Source organism: Pteropus medius, unplaced genomic scaffold (assembly GCF_902729225.1).
Source record: "Pteropus medius unplaced genomic scaffold, Ma_sr-lr_union100, whole genome shotgun sequence".
In the NCBI taxonomy this organism is placed as follows: Eukaryota; Metazoa; Chordata; class Mammalia; order Chiroptera; family Pteropodidae; genus Pteropus; species Pteropus medius.
The window spans coordinates 53903667-53927684 of NW_024349800.1; the positions used below are offsets into that span (position 1 = coordinate 53903667).

Below are 24018 nucleotides of genomic sequence, written 5' to 3' on the forward strand. Positions count from 1 at the left end.
TGCTTTGTCTCTTAAAAACAAAAAGACAGTGTTCTTTCTAGAAATAAACTCACCTCCATGCCCATGAAGCATAAGAATGGAAAAAGTCTTTGTTGGTCTAAGCTAAAATTAAAATACATTTGTAGCACTAAATCCTACTCTGCCTTATTCCTTAAATATTAAATGGACATTAATGCAGAACTTACTCTATCCCACCTTCTATCACAGATCAGTCTAATTTTCTCATCTCCCCAATCAGGAATAAAGTTGAGGTCAGGAATTATATTATTCCTTTGTGTCCCAAACATAGATCTTGCATAAATATTTATGGAATGATTTGCATCCAGTAGACACACCAGAATATCTGTAAAATGAATCAATTCTGAGTCCCTCAGGGAAATGCTATGAGAACAAGATTTTTTGGGAATGATGATATTTGAGACAAATGTAGTCTATTTATACAGGTAAGAAATTTCACTTGCTGGTAGTAATTTAGTGCAAGGAAACAAGGTAGACACTTCGGGTAAAATCCTCATACACTGAAAGTTGGGAGGTAACAGAATGAGGATTTGTTTTTCTCTCCCTTCAACTTGTTTCTATTATATTCCTTGTATACTAGTTACCTAGTTTAAAACACAGGGGATCCTGGCAAACATGTTAAATAAAGCTGCACTATCATGTATGTATATATACACATACACATACATTATATATAATATATATAGACACACATATGTTACACATGCATATACATTATATATATATGTACAGTGGGCTGATTTCAACTTAAAAGCTATCAGTATAATGTTGGCCATAAATGTCTCTAAGAAAATTCAGGCAGAAGGAGTTACGTGAAAAAGCATCCTATGCCTGAGTTCTAATGAGGTAACCATGTGCTAGATTAAGCACATGTAGGCAAGGGCATCAAAAATATTTTTAAATGAATATTATGTTTATGTAGCATATATGTGTGTGTGAATGGAGAACACTCAGTAATCATCATTAGAAAAATAAAAAGACACCTTTAGTCTCACTTTTTAGTATTTTTAATAATGACATAAAACCTCCTATGTACCACCACCTCTGCAATAATGTTTTTAGTACTTAGGGCCTCTAAAGTCTTGATGTGGCCCTGGGAACAGGCCCTGTTTAACCAAAATGGTGGCATTCCCAACTGAGAGAAACCCAAGAGAAAAAAAAAAAAAAATGTAGTGGCAAAATTAGAAATGATAAATCTAATCCCCATCATACCTCCATACACAAGATTTTTTTTTTTTTTTATAGTTCTGGGGCTTGTTTTATTAAGAACGGTGCCACTACTTTTAAAAAGCTCTATTAGGTAAAAACCAGGAAAAACATTTGAGTGTTATATATTTTTAAGAGAAACTGGTAAAATTTCTACAAGTTAGACAAAAATACTTAATATTTTTATGTTAACACCTCTATACATACAAAAATAATAATTTTAAACCATGGTTCTAACACAAATATATTTGTGCTCACAATTTCACAAAAATCTTTAAATCTAAATAAGTCCTTAAAATAAAAACTTCATAAATTTAAATTTTATCCGAAATTTCCTCTAAAAAAATCCATTACTCCCCATCTCCAATCCACACCTCTGATCCTAAAATCTTGTCACACTGAACTACAAAGCTTAAATCAAAGAACACCTAGCACCTTAATTTCAGAGTGTAATTTCAACAGCCTTATACTGACTGTCCCTGAGTACAGGAAAAGTATTCTTAGACATTGTCTATCAGAAAGTGGATGGACTTCATCTAAGAGCCAACACGTATATCTAACTCTAGAAAGCATCTCTCTTCTAACATAACTTTGAGGTGAGGGACGAGGGGGGAACATCTAAATACTCATATCTAAATCACATCTGTGATTATCCTAGAAAGGCTAATTTACCAATTTTCAAATTAAAAGAATACTGCCATAAAGTTTTGTCTTGGGACAAGGACAAAATTCTTTTATTAAGTAACTTCAGCAGGTTGGTGGCTTGGATAAATTAAGGTGATGCACACATTCCTTTCGTAGCACTAAATCTGCGGTGTCTTCCCCCACTGGGTGACTGTGGGTTTGCTAGCAGAGGTGCACAGCCGGCGGTTTCCCTCCGGATGAGAATTACCATCACACTGCCCTGAGGATAGCTGTGGAAACACTGAAGGCAGAGAGCAGCGGCACGTGATTTTCATTCACTGGGTTCGGATAGCGCTGTGACAAGGGGCATTGTTCTGATTTATTTCAACAAATCTTCAGAGCTTTAAGTGATTTCAACAGGCTTTAATCTCTTGCTGCAATTAGTACTCTCCACAGACTTGTCATATTATCTAACCATTACACCCCGGCCCTGAGAAACCTCACTGCCCTTTTACTAATTTGATAAAAGGCCTCCTTGTTTCCAGAGTTGCCGACTTCCATCCCTCAGATATATTCTCGCAACATTAAAACACATATAAAATGCCCACTCGGAGCTGATAATACGTACCACAGGAACCCTTTGTTCTCAGAATTCTTCACTCTCAGCAGTTCTTGAATATTCTCAATGTTAGGGGAACTCTACACAAGAAAGGGTGGAGAGCCAAAAAGTAATTTTCTTCTATTTTACATTCTAGTTTTCACACTAGCTAAAAACACCACAATTATTTCTTGAAAAACTATCTATTCATCTCTACACAAGCCCTTGCAGACATTTCCGGTTATCTCCTATCTTTCCAAGGCTATTTCCTCTTCCGAAACCATTTCTTATAAGACTAATGAATTTAAACTCAGAATACTAGAGAAAAGACACATATAGAACCACTTGCCTAACCATGTAATTTTTCACAGCTGCCACCAGAGAAAAGAGAGAAGAAATATGTAGACATAATATATAAATAACATAATTGACTACATTTTCTTATCAGCAGCTACAAGAGTCTAAAAAAGGATATGGTTAGAATATTTGCTAGGATATAGTCTAGACTTATCAGTGGATTGCTATAAGTACAGATGAACAGGTCAGCATTGAATTCCGTATTTTTACTACACCATGCTTTTATTTATGCTGTTCTACCTTGAATGCTTTTTCTTCCTTATTCTGAAAATTCTACTAAGACATCAAGACCATTTCAAATGCCATTCATCAGTGAAGCCATATCCCTAAACAGCAAAGTCAAATAAATTATTCCCTCCTCAGTGTTCCAAAAGCAATTTTTATACATTTCATTATAATTTATAATCCAAACTCCTACTTACACACATTCTAACCACCATCCAGGGTTATAAAATGCACAGTGTTACATGGAGTAGGTACACATTTATAGCGAACTGAATTATCAATAAGCCTACAGACACCTTACACAGAAAAAATCAGAGGTCAAATGGCAGAGCAAAACTCAATATACTCTTTTAATGGAGTATTATGCAGTCATTAAAAATCTGTTTACCAAAAGTTAAGAAACCGTTCTGATACAACGTTAGGTTAAAAAAAAAAAAAAAAAACCAGAAAAATTAATTCTACAGAATTCTAATTTCAGCTATGTATAAAATTTATTTTTGAAAACAAATTAAAAGAAAATACAACAAAATATGAACCATATCCTTCAAGATCATGAAATGATCATATATATTTCACTCTTTTTCTTTGAAATTGAAATGACTTAGTATAAACACTTCTTCCCTATTTCAGTCCTGAGAGGAGGAGAGGAATACATCCACATGTCAGAGATTTCTGTAAAACAGAACACAAAAGAGACCAGAATGAGAAAAAGGCACATTCTAAATTCCTACGTGAAGGAAATTCCTAACTTGGAAATAAGTCCGTGGTACTGCAATCCCAAGAAAACCTCCACAACCAGTTCCAAAACCTGGGCACCGACTACAGGTGAGAGTGGTTTGTGAAGCAATGGAGAGTGTAAATTCTGCCAGCGACTCCAAGGAAAGTCACCTATTCCAGGATGCAATGACTTGACACTCATGCTAAGGGTGGACTTGGCATGACTTGACACTCATGCCAAGTCCACCCTTAGAAGAGGCGAAAGTGAAGTGAGAGAAGCTTCTAGTACACGCAGTTTAAGAAAGTTAAGGAGGCATCCATTCTCAGAGTCCTGCAAGCCCACGAGGCTACTCACTTGCCTCACACTAGTCTAACTAGTTGGGCTGAATTTAAAATAACAAAATAAAACCAAACATTCTGAAAAGATGCCCATCAGCGTGGTGAGATTGCCAAGAGAATGCTGCCTCTTTCCCTCCACCTTAAAAAGGAGTCAGATCTCCAATCTAGATAAATAAAATTGAAGTAATTCTAATGTTTTCTTTCTCACTTATAAGAAATTATATAACTTCCAATTTTAATCAAATGTACACTTCCTCGACCCCAAACACAAACATCAGTAACAGGATGAAAAACAGTGAATGACCAATCTAAAGAAACTAAAACAAATAAATTTTTATGAAGCAAATCTGCAGCAAAATTAAGACATTATTAAATCTTAGTATTCTCATGCAAATTTGAAAATACTGCATGTATAAAGAAAAAAAATAGAGACATATTAAAACATACTATAACTTTATAATAATTTAAAAATATGACACTAGCATAAGAATAAACAGATGTGGAAATGGACACAATAAAAATTCTAGAATTAACCTCAAATACATTAAGAAATAATTCATTTGACTACATTGATATTAAGAATTTGTATACAACTTTAAAGCTGCACTGTAAACAAAATTAAAAGGTAATCAAAGCTAAACAGTAACAGAGAAAGTAGGAAATTTTCAACATGAGAAAATAGTCTTACAACATAAAGGGCTTCTAAGAAAATAGAAGACAAAAATTCCAATAGAAAAAATATATAATTCAACTCAACAATATATATTGAGCACTGTATTCATTTGCTAGAGTTGCAAAGTGTTACAAACTGGGTGGCTCAAACAACGAAAATTTGTTTTCTCAGAATTCTGGAGGCTAGAAGTCCAAAATCAAGGTGGCGGCAGGGCTGTTTTTTTCAGAGGCCTCTCTCCTCGATGTGTATGTAGACAGCTGGCTTTCCCCTCTGTCGTTACATAGCCTTCCCTCTGTATATTGTCTGTGTCCAAGTTCCCTCTTCTTATAAATCATACTGGATTAGGGCCTACCCCTATGACCTCGTTTTAACTTAATTACCTCTTTAAAACCCTCCCTCCAAATACAGTCACATTCTGAAGTATAGGGACTTCAGCATATGATTTTGGGAAGATGGAAGGAAGGTGGAGAGAGGGTGGCCTGTAACAAGTACCTACTATTTGCCAAGCATTATTCTAAGTACATCAGTGTATAAAACAGACAACAATCCTTGCCTCATGGAGCTGATATGCTATACAGATGTCCATGAGAGAGGGACAATAAGCAGTAAACATAATAAATAAATGTATATTAGAGGGTAATAAGCACAATTATAAAAATTACTTAAATAAGATTCAAAAAGCACAAATCATACACTTAAAAAATGATGGATTAAACTCTATTCAACAAAGAACACCATAAACATTAACTAACTGGAAGAAGAAAATTGTAGCATCTAAAACCAATAATGGATTAATATGTAGAAAATATTGAGAATATTTACACACCAAGAGGGAAAAAAAAAAAAAGCTTATAGATAGGCAAAGATTAATACACAATTACCTAAAAAGAAAGCCAGAATGGCTAACAAATAAATGAAGAGATGCTCAAACTCACTAGTAACCAGAGAAATGCAAATTTCTACAAAATACCAATTTATACACAGATTTTCAAAAATTTCAAAAGAGACAAATATCAAGTGCTGACAAAGCTATTAGAAGTAGAGAACTCATGCCCTGTTGATAGGCGTTACCCCAAAACAGTCTGTCAGTATATTTTTGCCCAACGACCCAAAAATTCCAGGTCTACATACTTCAGATGAATTCTTGAAGAAGCAAATACATGGTTGTTCACCACAGTGTACTTTAGATAGCACAGAAATGAGGGCTGAGTGTCCACTACCAGGGAAATTGAAGAGTAAAATGCGGTGGATGTACAAAGTACAATACCATCTAGTAGTTAGAACTAGATGTTCTACAGTTAACGACAACAAACTAGATAGAATACAGCAACATGGACAAATCCCAAAGGCATTGTCATGATTGGAAAAAAGTAAGAAATATCTACAGAATGGTAATCATGAAAATTAAAATCATACCCACAGTATCACTAGAAACACACAAGGATATTAGGATGGGTACCTATCAGGAGAAAGGAATGGAAATAGCAATTATAATTAAAGAAAATTATGGGAAAAAAGGTCAAGCAAGAGAAGCTAAGGCAGGAAAAGTTGAGAACCATATGATTTCACTCATATGCAGGATATAAAACTGAAAGCAACAAACAAACAAGACAAAGAAAAACTCATAGACACAGACAACAGTTTAGTGGTTACCAAAGGGGAGGGGAGGAGGGGGAGGTAGAAAAGGGTAAAGGGGATCAAATATATGGTGACAGCTTTGACTTTGGGTGGTGAACACACAACACAATATACAGATGATGTGTTACTGAATTATACACTTGAATCTTATATAAGTTTATTAACCAATGTCGCCCCAACATATTTAATAAAAAAATCAAAAAAAGAAAGAGAGGTAAGGCATGGATTGATAATAACAACATGCTATGAAATGAATTCAATGCTTTCTACCTGATGGCCAGAAAGAAAGGGAAAATGAAAACTATTCCCATATAAATTTCTGAATTAATCTCAATTAGAATTCCAATTTTTTAAAGATGAATCAAATATTAAACTTAACCTGGAAGCAGAAAAAGGTAACAATAAGCATAAAAATCTTCCATAAAAAGTGAGATGAGATATGGCCACTTGCTAAAAACAAAACATGTAAGTCTACAATAATTAACAGAAGATAGTATGGGTTGCAAAATAGAAATGTAAGCAGGGAAACAAAGCTCAGAAGTGGACCAAAGATTATATTACATTTCCATTTCTTTGTGTCCTCTTCAATTTCTTTTAATAATGTCTCACAGCTTTCAGTGTGTAGGTCCTTCACATGCTTAAGTTTATTCCTCAGTATTTTATTCTTTTTGTTACAATTGCAAAAGGAATTGTTCATTTCTTTTTCTGAAATTTCATTGTCAGTGCACAAGAACACAATGGATTTTTGTACATCAGGCATTTTATTCTTTTCCTGAAATTACCATGAAAAATTGTTGTAAAAAAATATATTCTATTCCACTGCTTCCATAATGCACTTTGCACATATCCACGTAAACATCAAATCTTCTAAGTCTTTCCTTTTATAATCTGAGTTATTAATGACATGTGTTCTGACTCTCTTCAAAAAGTCGAGTCTACAACAACAACAATGACAACATCAACAACAAAAGATTTTAGGGTGTGAAAGAGCTGGCTTTCCTTCTGCCAAAGATCAAGTCCTTTACCCATTCTCTTGGAGTCATACTCTTCTATTTCATCCACTGACTTGGAAAGATGTCCATGATACAATAAGTCAAAAAACTGAGTTGCCAACCAACTCAAATGAATAGTTTATTTTTATAATCATTGTTAATAATAAAAAATAACCTAGCAGGAACCTCAGATTTCATCTAAATCCAGTGATGTTTAAATGGCCGTCATTAAAACAGTTCCATTTGGGTTGCTTAAGTATTTATTCCTTTACAATTTCACAATCTCTTTAAAGAAAGAGTGACAGCCAGAAGCACAGATTATCAGTTCTGGCTGTTGAATATTTATCTTGAACACTTGAACATTTGAACGCTGTTGAATACCCTCACCGCCCATTTTGCCAGTACTCTGATTGTACTAGTAGAGCCCCCACTACCATCAAAATCGAAACAAAAAATAAACCTTCTCTCAATGTGACTACATTAAGTGCAGTTGAAAGTCAGAATATTCTGGTATATTACATAGAAATGAATCCAAACACTTGGGGAGATATAAAGGCTGGAGTTTTATTCATTATGAATAATCTACTCATCCTCCCATGTCTCCCGAGGGACCAAGAAAGCATAGAAGATACTCACCTAATCAAGGAATTTAGGAAAACACTGGTTGAGGCGAATGCCAGCATCTTTGAAAGTATCATAGTGTCTTTTCTCTGTAGAGCAAGGATGCTGGTGATGATGCTCACAAGTGATATAGGTACCATGATTTCCACTGGAATGATTAGACCTCAAGATGTCATAAGCCTAGGAGCTACACTTAACCATCCAAAGAAAAGAGGACATAGTTCCTGTCAGAGCGGTAGTTAGGATGTTCTGAGTAGCAGCCTTTGATATCAGACACGTGGTGAGAGGACTGAGATAAACAAGCAGCCTCCTAGGATTCTATATGATTTGTGTAACTCGAAAACCCCTAAGTCTGGTGAACATACCTGACATCAAAAGAGAGTAACAGCCCTTCACGTAGAGCTTAACTCCACGTTAATTCACAGACTGTGAGTCCCCCCCAAAAAGAGGTGGTTAGCTACCTAAAGTACATTCCACAAATCCTCGTTTTCCCCAAGAGGATGTGAGGCACTGGGGCTAGGGAAATCCCTAGACCTTTGGAGGACTGTTGCACATTAGCTGTGCATTAATGTTAAAACCCCACGAATCCAGAAAGTGACTTTTGTCAACTAGTCAAAGATAAATGAAGGTCAGATAAACCAGTCTTACAGACAGCTCAATGTGACAATAGACTCACTCTATGGTTGTTCCCTCAGGTCCTTAGTATATGGTTGGAAAAGATACTAGGAAATAGAAAAATCTTCACATTAACCCTCAAGAAATAAGTTTTTAATGGTAGGAAGAACCAAGTGAAGACTCTGGGGTGTCATCTCTCTATCTAAATAGTACATTTATAGGAATACCAGGTATCTCTGGAGAATTAGATACTGTTGCCACCCTCAAACTCTAGAAAGTTGCTGAGGTTAGGATTCATAATACATCCTCATTAAACTCCAAGAAACATCTTAAAGGAGGACAGCCTAATCAAGCGATTATATCAATTGAAGCTGCTAGTTCAGATGTGGCCTCTTCACTAAAGTAAATCAGCCCACCTCCTAGCACCTGGCATGCAGCTATGTGGGCAAATTTTTTTCTACCATCCGATAGACAAAGAATACTCATAGCAGCTTGTCCTCTGTAGTGACAGCAGCAACTTTCACTATTTTGCCTCAGAGTAGGCCAAGTCTCAGACTCTGTAAAGTAATTTAATCTACATTGACCTTGTTTCTTTACTCCACAGAGCATGACACTAGTGCTTTATACTGACAGAATCACACTGATGAAATCTAGAGTAGGGAGCATCAGGTAAACTAGATACCTTGATAAAGTACATGTATGGCAAAGAATCTGAGATAAACTTCATGAAAATACAGAGGCCTAAAACCTCAGAGAAGATTCTCGACACCAGTGATGTAAGCCATGTTAGGGTATTCCCTATAAAGCAAAATGCAACTTTCCATGCCTGTTGCCTCCACTGCCAAGAAAGAAGTATTATGCTTGGAAGGTTTGGGGGGATTCTGGAGGCAACATACGTTGTATGCTGCACTGCCACCTACGGCCTCATGGAGAGTTCCCAGTGGCCAGCTGACTGAGGAAGATCAGATTGCTACAGCATTACTCAACTCAGCCTTGCAGAGAACAATGGGGATGTAAAATTCCACCGGGAGAAATTTAAGCACCTACAAAGATGATCAGAGTCTTGGAAACAAGTTGACTAGAGGATCGGACATGAAGAGTACTGAAAAGAGGCAAGTGAACAGATCTCTCAGAATGAACGAACAATGTGAAAATATTTGTGTCCTATTTGATGATCACCAGGGTGTCACCTCTGCATAATAATATAGGAAAGATAATGCTTCTTGACCTTCCAGCTATTCAATAAATTACTGCTGTTTGGTTTTCCTAATAGCAATCATCATTATCCAAAATTGTTGCTCATTCACTTTACTTTTTACTGTCTACCTTCCTCAAAAGGTGATAAGCTCCATGAATGCTAAGAGTTGGCTGGTTTTATTTATAAAAGTTCTCCAAAACCTGGGATGGAGCCTGACAAATAGTGGTGCTCGATACATTTTTGATAAATGAATAAATCCTAAAGCACTCTTCAATACTGGATTTACTAAGAGCATCTCACTTTACTTCAATCAATACATGTATGCTGTTGTTTTACACGTGTTTGGAGTAGGTGTTTTTGAGGGGGGAGGTTCACATAGCAACTAATTCTTCCTTTCGGTTAATCCTACAAGGTTATGAATTGACTTTATTGTTGTCCAATTTGCATATAACTTTCAAAAGAAATAAATTCTATGAAACATTATGTAATATAAAGGAAACTATTTCTATTTTAAGAGATGAAAATAATAACACCCTCTTTGGTTTGTTATATTGCCTAAAAAGCTCTTTTGGTTTTGTACATTAAAAGGCAAGAATTTTAAAAATTAAATTAGTTATCTAAAATCTCTGGTATGGCATGGCAGGAAATGAATGATTCTACGTTTCTCCAAAAATAAAATTGAAAAGTGGAGCCAAAAATTTACCAATATACTAATTGCCCTCATTTTGGCAATGAAGACACTGGGAAATAAGAATCTCAGACCTCAAGGAACTCAAAATCTATGCAAGATCAAAATCAATAGTTAAATACAATGTAAGTGATGTGACTTAACAATACAAACAAAAACATGAGAACACAAAAAAAGAGGCTACATCACTTTGGTTCAGAATATGAAAAGAAGGCTTCACGAGTCACACCTGAGCCGGGCAATCAAATCCCAACACAGGCAAGGTCATGGTATGGGGTCTGACCACGCTAGAGTTTGGCTTTTACTCTGCTCTGAAGTCTTTGACAGGTATGGGCAAGTCATCTGTGTTTTAGGTACATCAGTCTGAAAGGATTATAGGCCAATGGGGCAGTAGAGAGAACGAAGGCAGAGAGATCCATTAAAAGGTGATTGTGGTTTGGGGGAGTGGAAGAAAACTAAAGCAAAATTCACCAAGCTCTCTGTGAAGAGACGGTGAAACAGAAGGCAAATTTTTCCTCTAATGTTCAGGTCAAATAGCTTATAGGCCATGAAATATTTTTCTTCTCCTAACATTGCCACAAAAAGACTTAGTTTCTTTTAATTTTTGTTTTATTTTTTGGTTTAGCCTTCTCCAGAAGCAAAGTAAATGAAACCTAAGGGGGAAAAATAGAAAAATTTGTTTTAAATTTCCTTTCCGGAGTCTTTCTCTTTCTGGTACGAGGAAACCATATTCACTAAGACCTTCATGGAAAACATTTATTGTTGTAGGAATCTCATGTGACACATGTAGTCTCCAAATTGCATGGCACAATGGAAAAAATATACCAAAAGTAAAAGGAATGAAGTGACAAAAACAGCCAGATTCTCCACTCATTTAGAAACGAACAAGCAGATTCGACTTGCCTGGACAGTTGGAAAATTCCTCAGAACGTACGGCTGCGGGAAAATCTCTGGAAGCTTCCTATTTCGTGACCTTCACTGCCCCTCTATTCCACTGTTCCAGGAAAGCACAGGTTAGTTAACACCTGTCTTCTCATGAATTATCTTCCCTTTAACTCTTTCCTGACTGGCCTTTTTTCCTTAACAAATCTCTTAACTCCAAAAATCTTATCACTCAGCCTTACCTACACATTTGGACTTTCTTCAACAGCCTGTGCTGTTCCAACCTAACCTCACCACAGAATTAGCCCAGGACCCTGACATTTGAATGATTTAACTTATTCTAAGATTCCTATTTACTATAACTTGCTAACCACAGCAAACATTCCTGAATATAGGTAAGAACATCTCTAAAGAGGAAAAACTGTTAGAATACACAAAAGAGGGGGGAAAAAATCAAAGCGTTGGTTTTAAGTTTTGGTTTTTTTTTATGATTACTTCTCAGATAGCCTATCATGAAAAGTCAGTACTGGGTCTCCATCTGGTGGCCAAAATTTCTACTTTTAATTCTAAAAGACCTCATTATTTTTCAGACCATCTTCCTAGAGTGAATTACAAAAGATAAAAGGCATAATGAATTATCCTAAAAAGAATGCACAAATTCATTTCATTAATAATTCAGAAGAGTATAAGTTTGATAATGCACAAATTAAAGGCACACTTACAAAATAAAGCTCAACATTCTTTAGAGCCAAATCTCATGCAAGACAAAAAAAAAAGCAGATATGTTCTGAACTGAACACAAAGAGAAATTGTCACACTCCAAAATTGCATTTATTTATGTTATTCAGCAAATGTTTATTGGCACACATCATATGTTAACAATTGCCCTAAGTGCAGGGGCTATAGTGAACAAGATAAGCAAATTTATTCCTTTCAACGAGCTTACATTGTAGTGGGGGAAGCTAAAAATAAAGATATGCCATAACATCAGTTCATCAATGTTACAAAATAAAGTAGAATAGTGAATAGAGAGAGGTGAGAATATGTTACTTTAAAGACAATGGTCAGGACTGGCTTCTATAATAAGGCAATATTTAAATAAGAGACTTGAATAAAGTGCAGTTCTAAGCATTTTAGGCTAAGGAATAGTACATATAAAGGGCCTAAGGTAAAAAACATTTTAAGATCAGTAAGTGGAACAATGAGTGACAGGAAAAGTGGAAGATGAGGTAAGAGAGGTAGGTAGCAAGGAGGTCCTGGACATCAGCAGATTTGTGTTTTAATAGCCTCACTCAGATAGCTATGGGCAGAACAGACTGGGTACGTGAGGCGAGGAGGCGGCGGGTGCCAAGGGGCGGCAGACAGAAGTCTGCTGCAGTAATACAGGTAAGCAATGGTTGTGACTTGGGCTCTGATGGTAGCAGTGCAGGAGGTAAACAGTGAGCGGGGTATGTTTTAAAGAGAGTGCCGACAGAGATGTTTGCGAGGTATGAAGGAAAAAGAGCAATAAAGGAAAACATCAGGTTTTTGTCATGGCAACCAAGTGAACAGGAAGCCGATTACTAACATGAAGAACACTGGGGGAAAAGCAGGTTTGGAAGGAAAAACAAAAATTGAATTTTAAACATGTTAAGTTTGAACTGGCTATTACGCATCCAGTTGAAACTTTCAAGGATGTAGTAGTATATATGGGTCTGCGATTCAAGGGACCGGAAAGAAATGAAGATGTAAATCCCAAACAAGTGTTTTGTAACTTGTGTTGTTGATGAGTGGGAAAATGTGGATGGCTCACTCAGTACAATCTATTACAATGAGTTGAACACATGTCAAATTGATGGCAGAATAATTCAGAACATGTAGACAAATTTTACAACTGATTAGTTTCAAAGCTCCTTCTATGTGCTGACCGTAATATCCCAGGCAATGTGACGTTCAAAGAAAATAAAAGTTTGTCACTGCATGGAAGCTTGTAGTGCTGGTAGAATGACAAGATAAATTAATAAAAAGTAATTTAACAGGAAACAAGCCCTCGTTTTCGAAAAAAATGACATTTTGTTCTTCTATAATTTAGCTTTCTGGTCATGTCACCACCATCATTCTTCTGGCCGTTGTTACTTTACAGACTTCCACCGATTCTCTTCCTCAGCTTATCCTGCTCATTCTCACATATTGCTCTACAATAAAAATCTAAGCACACTGTGCAATGAGTTCTTCCTTGCAGATAAAGTAAATATGCCGATGAAGAATGATAAAGATACTGTGGCTAATACAATTCCTGCTGCACGGTATATATTTAGGTCAACACATATTTGTTAAATATTTATTATATTCTGAGTTAATTTTAAGTATTAAAAATTGAGATGACAGTCTCTATCCTCAAGAAATAAACCAGATATGTTAATAGAACCAGATATGTTAATTATAGCCTGACAGCTACCTGGGTAGGGTGGGGATGGGACTTCAATTAATAAATGTTTGCTGAATAAACAGTCAATTAAAAATACAGATTATTAGTCCTTTATAAGGAATGGAGCCTTTTCCTTCAGTCTAGGGTGATATTCAGAAAATAAAGGAGGTTTTTTTTATATATATAAGTGGGCAGATACTACCCAGCATGAGAGTAAGGAACCTTATCATGATGAGTTTAGACTAGAGAACAAAGATAAAGCAATCAGGCAGTCTAATAATTTTTTTCTTACATTCCTAATTCAGGCAGTCCATAAATATTCACATGAAAGCTTACTAGTCCAAAGTCTCCAGATAAAACTTTTCTTGTTTTTTGTGCCTGCCCAAAAGGCCCAAATTACCTCAGTTTCCCAACAAAAAAAAAATCTATCTAAAATGGGATATAAGGAAATGTAAACATTTTTGATGACTTTGAGCCATTCCTGCAAATATCCATCACTATGCTCTCTGTATAAAAAAGAGAGGGAACCCAGAGTATGTTTATAAGCAAAAACTAGAAAGTCAAAAATAATGTCAGGGGCCAGCAAGGATATGGAGGGGAAAAAATCCTTTTACATCTAGAGAAGAGAAACTAGTACAGCTATCTGGAGAGCAATCTGGCAATATTTCCTAAAGTTAAGTATGCTCATACTGCATGATCCTGCAATTCCATTCGTGGTTGTAGACACTAGATAATCTTAACTAAAGGACTAAAGAAGACATGTGTCATGAAAATCCAAAGCACAAACCACAAAGCAATATATACTTGTTCATAAAATCATTTTCTTGTAAAAACATTTTTGTACAGTGGACACCAACAAAAAGAATGTGCCCAATAGTGCCCCAAAATGACAAAGAAGTAATATTTAATGCTGCACTATCCAATGCATGAGCCACTATCCACGTGATTATTTAAATTTGAATTAAAATTTAAAAAGTCAATTCCTCAATCCGAGTAGCCAATAGTTACTGCGTTCAATAGCTACATGTGGCTAGTGGTCCCTAAACTGAGCATACCAGAATCACATATATCCACCACTGCAGAAGGTTCTATTGGATATTTCTGAATACACAAGGAACTCATGCAAATCAATGAGGGGTTAGGGGTGAGCTTAATAGTAAAATAAAAAAAGAATGTGTACAGGCTAACGTGCATTAAAAACATAAAGTTAAAACATTGTGTCACTATTATACCATTAATACTAATAAAAGAAAAGTTGGGCATTGTCAAGCATTAGCAGGGATATGCAGGTAGAGGAATAATCATTCACTGCTGATAAGAATGTACACTGATGCAGCCATTCTGGAAAGCAATCTAACACTGCTCAAATTAAATAAATTCTCTTTCTCAGAAATTCCATTCATTGGAAGTGTCACAAAGTATCCATCACTGGTCATGTAAGAAAATTTTACTGAAGCATTATTTGTGAAAATGGAAGAAGGAAAAGGGCAGGTGAGGAAAAGGAAGTGGAGGGATAGGAGAGACAGGGAGATGGAAACCAGTAGGGAAGCAGAAATGGTGAGAGACAGATATAGGTGTGACAGAAAAAGGAAGAGAATCTCAAAAATAGTAAATAGCAAGTATTTTTTAAATAGAACCAAGTAGGAACCTAGAAATAACAATAACAACGGATCCAACAATAGCCAAGGCAACCCTCAAGAACAAAGCTAGAGGGCTTTTACAACAGTTATTAAGATCTATTAAAAAGCTAGAGTGGTTAATTCAATATGGTATTGGCAACAAGAGGAAATGATCAATGTTAGAGAACAGAGAGTCCAGTAACAGACACACACATATACAGTTCATTGATTGCATTTTACTGTAATGCAATAAAGGATGGCCTTTCAGTAAGTTGTACTGGTCAACTGGCTATCCATACTCCAAAATACGCAGCTTGACCCTTACCTCACAGCATACTAAAAACTTTCAGATCTAAACGTCAAACGTAGTACAATAAAGCTTTTAGGAAAAAAACTATGTGGCAATAGTCAAATTACCTATTAAATAGGAGACAAAATGAATTGCTTGGTTTTAACATGTGAAGGAAGAACTGGTGAACAAAAACACAGAACTGATAGAAATTACCCACAACAGAAAAGAAACAAAGAAATGAAAATACAGAAGGCAGTTTAAAAGAAATAGGGTCTAGAAACGGCACAGGAATTTTAGAAATCAGTAGTATAAGTGGCCAATAAGCCAAAGGCCTAATTTATAATCTAAGAAATGCCTATTAAAACTACAGTGGAAATACAGCCACAGTGAGTAGAGGAGAGTTAGGTCACAAGAACGGGAGTGGAGAGGACAGGCCTGCTGGTCGAGTAACTGGTTACTTAAAATAGGATTGAACACATAAATATATTGAGGATTATGGGAGCTAGATTTCTCACTAATAGACAATTACAAATATAAAAAAGGAGGTGGCTAGAATTGGAGTTTTGTATAAACTTATGACAATATATATAGATGTATGTAAAATGATGTATATAGACATATATGTATGTATATTAACAAGGAATATGAGTATATTTATAACTCTTTCCAGTGAAAGAGTTTAGCAGACAACCAGTATGAGCACACCAAGGCCTAGATCTCAGTTTATAATTATCATTTTTCACTAACAGAGAGCAGGGCTGCTTGGAGCAATGGCTGATTCCAAGACTAAAGTACCCTAAAGGAAGGAAGGAGTCAAAGAATTATGGGGCTATATCAAAATAGATAAATTAGCTTTAAGGGGTTTATACTGGCCAATCCTGGGACAATTGAGGGATAAAAATAAATAATGGTAGTAACGGATGATAAATTATTAAATAAAACAGAAATACATGAGGCATTACTGCATAAGTATATGAATGAGTGAATGAATGGATGGATGGATGAGTAAGTAAATAAATAAATTTGTATATGTCGAAGAAATTACGAAATTAGAAAGGTATCATTTGGCAACCATTACAGTAATATTTGATTAGAAAAGAATTATCAAGCATGCTAAAACTGGTAAGTGAACATTTGATGAATAAGAGGCTATTTATACAGCCTCACTAAAGTTTTTAATTACTCATTGATCAATAATCATAAAACTTATTATAGATAAATCTGAAAGACACCATCCTAAGAAAATTATAAAAGTCAGCAACATCAGTAATGAGACAAACTATTATTGTGTGCCTGCTGATATATGTAGAGAAGAACAGAGCATCATTCCAACAGAATTCATGCCAAAATGCAAAACCAGAATCCAATCATGAGAAAACATCAAACGCAAATTGAGAGTCATTCTACAATAACTGGCTGATGTTCTTCAAAAATATTAAAGTCATGAATGTCAAGAAAATTGAGAAACTGCTCCAGATTGAAGGAGACTAAAAGACACAACTACTAAAGGCAACACATCAGATTAAATCCAAGATCAAAAAAGAAAGACCAGTTATAAAGGACACTGCTAGGGTAACTGACAAAATGTTAATGGTAGGACAGTATGTCTATTTCCTGATTTTAAGCAGGAAGAGTCTTTGTTTACAGGAAATATATATTTGAGTGTCATAGGGGTAATGAATGCAACTTATTCTCAAATAGTTAAGGAAATTTTATATACATGAGATCACAGCTGAATTATATACATACATATTATACACATACATATACATACAAATATATGAAAACTCAGAGAAAAAGTGAATAGGGCAAATATGCTGAACCAGGAAATAGGGGCAAAGAGTTAAGAGGAATCATTTTATTGACAGATTTCCAGATTTTGAATCATCTTTACATGCCTGAAATAAATCAATTCATTTTATTGAAACCACCTGGCAGATATAACAATTCAAATCTGTATGCATTTAACAACATACCTTCAAAATATAAACATAACAGTAACTAAAAAGAAACAGACAAATCCAATATCAAAGTGAGAGACTATAATATATCCCTCTAATATAAAAACCTGAACAAAGAAAATTAGTAAAGATATAAAACACCTGAACAGTACGAGTTTTAAAAAATGACTTAAATGACACATTTGGAACACTGCACCCAACAATCATACAATACATAGTCTTTTCAAGTGTGTACAAGATTAACAAGATTATACGTGACTCATAAAGCATGTCTTAAACTTGAAAAACTATAAATTATTCGAGAATGTTCTCTGACCACTTTAGAATTACGTTAGAAATAACAAAAAATAACTTGAAAATTCCCAAATGTTTGGAAATTAAGTAATATAAGTCTAAATAATTCATGGTTCAAAAAGAAACAGAAATGGAAATTAGAAAACATTTTTAAATGGATGATATTGAAAACATAACATATATCCTTTTTAAGAATTAGAAAAGAGCAAATTAAATCCAAAGAAATTAAAAGGAATAAAAATAAGAGAATTTAATGAAATAAAAATAAATGTACTCGATTTCCAGTCAAGATGGCTAAGGAGGTAAACACTGTACTTGCCTCCTTTCATGACCACATCAAAATTACTGCTAAACTACCATTATTAAAAAGCACCTGAAGTTTAGCTGAACAGAAGTCCTAAAATTAAGGACATACAGAAGCAGCCACCTAGAGACTGGTAGGAGGGATGGAGTCACAGAATGGGTTAGTCCCACACTCAACAGGTGGTGGTTAAAAATCAGGATGGGTACATCAGCTGCGGAGGTCTCCCTGGAAGAGCAGTGGGTCCCAACTCCACACTAGCTCCCCAGACCAGGGTTCTAGTGCTGGAAAGAGACGGCCCCACAAAATCTGAATGTGAAAATCAGCGAAGATTGTGGCTGAGTGAGAGAGAAGGCTGCAGGAGTCCCAAGAGCTCCTCTTAAAGGGCCGGTGCATGGACTTACTTGTTGATGAATTCACTCTCTCTGAGGTCCAGCACCAAGCGACAGCTTGAAAGGCACCAGGGACACATGGGGAGCAAATGAATTATCTGGGCTCAGGGTGAAGACTGGAGGAGCAGCTTTCTCCCAGACAGAAGTGCTAACAGAGGCCACCATTCCTTTATTGCGCCCTCCCCTCACCCAGCATGCAGACACAGGCAGCCACCATACCTGAGTCTCCATCATCCTAACACTAGTCACCCCGCCCTGGTGATTCACTGAGACTCTGCCTCACCTAGGGTCTTGTGGACCCATCCAAGCCACTGGCAAGTGGCTTTTCCATACAAATCGCCTGTCCTGGCTCATGCTGTAAAATTTCCTAAAATCTCTCGAAGGTCCACAAAATCTAAACAAGCAGCATCTGGCCTCGGTGTGCCCCATACCTTTTGCTGAGCAGCCCCAGGCCTAGCACAAGCAGAAGCTAACCTCATTTTGCAGCTTGGACTCTCAAGGCACCTCCAAAGCCAATGTGGGTGATGGCCATCTGCAGATTGTTTGGTGGCTTATGCCAGGTAGCCCTGGGCGGGGCACAGGCTGTGGCTAAACTTGGCCTGTGGTAAGATCCTACCCAGAAGGCCCCAGCCAGCATGCCCAGTAGCTGGCTTCAGACTGAGTTAGAGCACCACCCACACAGACATCCAAGGATGACACACCCAAAGGTCAGAATGGGCAGGCACCAGAGCCCTCCTAAAGCAAATCCTGCTCCATAGGGTCAGCCGCTCACCAGTCACTACTCACAACCAATCAGCCCAAGGGTCATTCCCTCCCACTAGCATGCAAACAGCAACCAAGGCTCAACTACAACAGGAACGCACACATAACCTGTACAAGGGACACAACTGGAGTGCCCAGGTCAGGTGAGCAGGGAAGACTGCACTGGGCCCCAGAGGATGCCTACTATATATATGGCCACTCTACTAAGACCAAGAAACATAGCTGCCCTACCTAATACATAGAAACAAACACAGGGTGGCAGCCAAAATGGGGTGACAAAGAAACATGTCCCAAATGAAAGAACAGAACACAGCTCCAGAAAAAGAACTCAACAAAATGGAGATGAGCAATCCACCAGATGCAGAGTTCAAAACAGTGGTGATAAAAATGCTCAATGAACTTAGAGGAAGAGTAGATAAACTCAGTGAAAACTTCAACGAAAGATAGAAAACATAAAAATAGAGATAGAAAACATAAAAAAGAACCATTCAGAAATGGATGCAATAACTGAAATGAAGATTACCTTAGGAAGAAACAACAGATTAGATGAAGCAGAGGAGTAAATCAGTGATTTAAAAGATAAGGTAGCAGAAAACATCCAATCAGAACAGCAACAAGAAAAGAATCCAAAAAACTGAGGATGGCCTAATGGGCTTCTGGGACAATATCAAGCATACCGATATTCACATCATGGTAGTACCAGAAGGAGAAAAGAGAAAACAAGAAACTGAAAACCTATTTGAAGAAATGATGACAGAAAACTTCCTTAAACTAGTAAGGGAAGTCCAGGAAATGCAGAGTCCCAAACAAGATAAACCCAAAGAGGCCCATACCATGACACATTATAATTAAAATGCCAAAGGTTAAAGACAAAGAGAGAATCTTAAAAGCAGCAAGAGAAAAGCAATTACAAGGTAGCTCTCATAAGACTGTCAGCTGATTTCTCAACAGAAACTTTGTAGGCCAGAAGAGATTGGCATGAAATATATAAAGTGATGAAAAGCAAAGTCATACAACCAAGATTACTCTACTCAGCAAAGCTATTATGTAGAATCGAAGGACAGATAAAGAGCTTCCCAGACAAGAAAAAGCTAAAGCAGTTCATCACCACCAAGCCAGTAGTACAGGAAATGTTGGAGGGAATTCTTTAAGAAGAAAAGAGAAAAAGCTCAATAATATGAATAATAAAATGGCAATAACTATATATCTAGCAACAATTACCTGAAATGTAAATGGATTAAATGCTCCAATCAAGACATAGGGTGACTGAAGGGATAAAACTCTAAGATTACATATGCTGCCTACAAGAGACTCACTTCAGATCAAAAGACACATAAAGACTGAAAGTAAAGGGGTGGAAAAAGATATTTCATGAAAATGGAAACAAACAAAAAGCTGGGGTAGCAATATTTACACAAGACAAAATAGAGTTTAATACAAAAGTATGAGAGACCAAAAAAAGGCCCAGTAATTCCATGTCTAGATATTTATCTGAAGAAAGCCAAAACTACTTTAAAGGGATATGTGCATCCATATGTTCATTGCAGAATTATTTACAATAGCCAAGATATGCAGGAAACCTGTTGCAGATGAATGCATAAAGAGGTGGTACATATATACAATGGAATATTACTCAGCCATAAAAAAAGAATAAAATCTTGCCATCTGCAACATAGATGAATTAGAGAGTATTGTGTTGAGTAGAGTAAGTCAGACAGAGAAAAACAAATGCCTTATGATTTTACTTATATGTGGAATCTAAAAACCAAAATAAACGAAAGAAACAAACTCATAGATACAGAGAACATTTTGAGGATTACCAGATGGGAGGGAGGTTAGAGGAGCGAAAATGAGGAAGAGCTTAAGAAGTACAAATTGGTAGTTACAGTATAGTCATGGAAATGTAAAGTATAGTGTAAGAAATATTGTCAATAATATTGCAATAACTATGTATGATGTCACATGGGTACTAGGTTTATCAGGGTGATCACTTTGTAAGTTATATAAATGTCTAATCACTATGTTGTACACCTAAAACTAATACAATATATGCCAACTGTAATTAAAAAATAAAAAAATATTTTGAGACATTTCAGAAGTACAATCAAAATAAAATAAAGTGCTCACTCAGCACCCAAATCTTGGTGTCTCATATAACATGCTCAAATAAAAGAAGCCCAGCTTTAGAATCAGTCATTTCTCCAAAGAGCTTGGCTTCTTATATAAAAGGCACCTAGAGCATGTAGTAGTGACAAAAAGTTAAAAAAAAAAAAGTGCTCAAGAACAAAACAATGGAATTACATCATAGAAACACAGAAGTCAACTGTAAGAACTCCCAATGGTCAAAGCTGGAAGTATTTGACTAATAAAGTACATACTACTGGATTATAACCTAAAGCATGAAATAAATATCCATGAGTCCATACTGATATAAATAAATGATCAAATAATTAAGTGGAGAGAAAACAGAAAAATATATTTTACAGAAGAATCAACAAATTCATGTAAATAAACCCTCCTCAAAGAGATGGGGCTTAACTTCCCACCCATAAATATAGGATGTACATAGTGACTTCCTTGTAGACTACAGCACGGAAAGTGGGAGAAAATAACTACATGGAAGAAATCTGATCAAATACCTCAGTCAAGTGAACAAGGTTTACATCATTAGTAGTAAGTCGTGTTAATAGCATGTATCTTTGTCGTAATGTGATGAGAATAACAATTTACCCCAGTGCTATTCCTCCCAATCCTAATCCCTATCAGAAAAAGAAACAGCCAATATCAGAAAATATAAAAGAAGCTATCAATACAGATCCTACTATCAGTTAAAGGATGGTGAAAGAACATTAAAAACAAATTTATGCTAATAATTTTGAATATTTGTAAAAACAATAAGGACAAAAATATTAATTAAATCTGACACACAAAAAATAGAAAAAATGAATGATCATATATATTTTTAAATGGAATCTCTATTTCAAAATTTTCCTATAAAAAATTCTTCGGGCCATATGGTTTCATTGGTAAATTCTTCCAAACATGTAAAGTGTAACACAAATCTTATACAAAGTCTTTCAGATATAGAAATAAAAAAAAAAAACTTTCCAATTCAATTTATGAGACTAAACATTTACATCAAAATCTCAAAAGTTATTAGAAGAAAATACATAGGCAAATTTTTCTAATAATTATAGAGGTAAAAACCTGAAACTTAGAAAATTAAATCCAGAGAAATACAAAAATGATAAACCATCTTGACTGAGAAGAATTTAATCCATGATATAAGGTTGGTTTAATATTTTTAAATGAAACAATGAAATAAACCAGAAAAAATAGGGAAAAAATCACATGCTCATACCAATTTGGTAAAATTCATACTAAAAGTCTTAACTAGAAATACAAAGAAACTTCCTTGACCTATTAAAAACCACATAAAGAAGAGCTTAAGTGTGAAAACCACATAAAGGCCACTTTCACACACATCATACTTAATTGAGAAATATTAAAAGTTTTCTCCAAGATTAACAATGACACAAGGATGCTCACAAAAATCGAGTGCATTAAAATAAGAAGAAAAATTCAGATAGAATAAAAAATAAATTTATTTTTCAGAACTGACTTTATTAAAAATACTTAATAAGACCGTTAGATACAACATCAATATATAAAAGTAAAATGAACTAAAAATAAAATTTGAAAAATTATACCATCAATGATATAATCTAAAATATCGAATACTTAGCAATATATTGGTATATTGAACACTATGAAGTATTTTTAAAAGAATTTTAAAGGGCCCAAGTAAATCTAAGAACACACCATATTCACAGACTGGAAGATTAAATATTATAAAGCTGTAATTCTTCTCTAAATGATCTATACATTCAATGAAATTGCAATAAAAATCATAATAGCATATTTCTTGTAGAAAATTTAAAAGCTAACTTTAAAATGTTTATGAAAATGCAAAAGCAAAGAACTTAGACAATCTTAACAACAAAAATGCCAGTGGATTTATACTGGCATATAGCAAGACTTACTGAAAAGCTATAGTAATAAGACAGTATGGTATTGACCTACTGTATGGTACTGCCAATCAAAGAAACAAAGTCCAGGAACCAAATCATAAATATATAAACAACTGATTTATGCCCAGTACAGTGGAGCAAGTATGGTCTTTTTCAATAAATGCTACTAAGCCAATTGAATATCGATATGTAAAAAATGAATAGACTCATTTCTTACACTTAAATAAAAATTAATTTTAACTGAATTGCAGTTGAACTTAAAAGCAAAATAATAAAATTCTCTTGGTAAATTGTTGTCATAAGCTTGGAGAATATAAAGATTTCTTCAAAAGGACACAAAAAAGCATTAAACACAAAGAAAAGTAAGTGTATAAGCTGAACTAAGTAAAATCAACTGTCTATTAATCACAAAATTAACTACCAAAAAAGGGGCAATCCACTAAGTGGAAAATACATTTGCAGCAAAGGGCCTATACTCAGAATAGGGGTATATAAAGAATTTCTACAAGTAAAAGAAGATGTCTACCTCATAGAAAAGTAGCCAAGAAAAAGTAATTCTTATTTGACC

At 35.4% G+C, this 24018-nt stretch overlaps 1 protein-coding gene across 4 annotated transcripts in view; it reads right to left on the minus strand.

Moving 5' to 3' along the window:
- TDRD15 (tudor domain containing 15) overlaps window positions 1–24018 on the minus strand; it is a 635306-nt gene that overhangs the window by 534135 nt on the left and 77153 nt on the right. The window contains exon 12 of one of the 4 annotated variants that reach the window (XR_005658335.1): window positions 1556–2547. The exons of the other annotated variants lie outside the window; for them this stretch is intronic. The gene's annotated coding sequence lies outside the window, so the exon portion shown is untranslated. Of the gene's footprint in view, window positions 1–1555; window positions 2548–24018 lie in introns of those variants that run through there. 4 annotated transcript variants of the gene reach the window in all.